A 1283-nucleotide genomic window follows, 5' to 3' on the forward strand; every position below is an offset into this window, starting at 1 on the left:
TGAGCTCTTAACCAGTGAGCCAAACAGTTCTATAAATGGGTAGATTTCACTGTATGAGTCACTGATTAACTTACCCAGTCAAGAATGATCTCTTCATATCAAATACCCAGCACCCAACTCAGTACTTGGCACGTAGAATGCATTTACTAAAACTTACTTAACAGAAATCAAGTTAAAATGAAGCAGTTGGATACCTTAATGCTTTATGCATTTTACCTTACAATTTCCAAAATCAGAAAACAGTCTCACAAGGAAGTAGAAGACTACACTGATCTTCCTCTGTATTCGTGTTTTTACAATGGAAACCACTACATCAGAGAAATAAAACTTGCTCAATACACTCAACCACCTCATTTATTAGCAGAGACGCTAAACAATGGCTAAACATCATACTTATCTCCTCAGAGCCTATTGGAGTTCAAACTGGACAGAACTAAATCATTTAAAGAGTGTAATAAAAAGAGTAACTAGCACTCATATAATGGTTGCTATGTTCCAGATGGAGTCCCTGGGTGGTGCAAACGGTTGAAAAGCTCAGCTGCTAATCAAAAGGTTGGTGGTTCCAGTCCACCCAGAGGTCCTTGAAAGAAAGGCCTGGTCGTCTACTTCTGGAAAATCAGCCATTAAAATCCCTATTGTGCACAGTTCTACTCTGACCCACATGAGGTCTCCATGAGTTGAAGTTGACTCCAGCGCAACTGGTGGGTGTTCCAGGCACTGTTCTAAGTGCTTTGTGTTGACTCACTTGATGTAATTCTCAGTAGAACCTTATCCCCATTTACAAATAAGGAAGCTGAGGCATAGAGAGTTTACCCAACTTGCTTAATATCACTAGGAAATGACAGGGCTGGGCTTTGGAACCCAAGCCATCTGGCTTCATACCCACCATGCATGCTACTTTTGTAATTTACACACCAAATCCTGAAATCCAGCCCAGAGTCCATCTGTCCAACTTCCTATTTAAAATGTTAAACCAAAATAGTGTCTAAACAGTGGACTTTATTATTTTCCTGTTTATTTTTATTGTTTCTATATTTATTATTAATTACTGTGTGGTTCAGTAACTTTACCTAAACTATTTCAAGTAATGGCCATGGTAATTCTGGAGATAGCTATGCTAATTCTATTTTATATGGAAGAACTTGGAGGCAGCTAGGAGTTAAGGAATCTACCCAAAATCCAGTAGGTGGATTTAAATCAAGGCTTTCTTTTTCCCCCGACTCCAAAGCTGAGTTTTTTCTTACAAACTATGAATAAGTTACATTTCACGTACTATTTCTTGC

Source organism: Trichechus manatus, unplaced genomic scaffold (assembly GCF_000243295.1).
Source record: "Trichechus manatus latirostris isolate Lorelei unplaced genomic scaffold, TriManLat1.0 scaffold00150, whole genome shotgun sequence".
Lineage (NCBI taxonomy): Eukaryota > Metazoa > Chordata > Mammalia > Sirenia > Trichechidae > Trichechus > Trichechus manatus.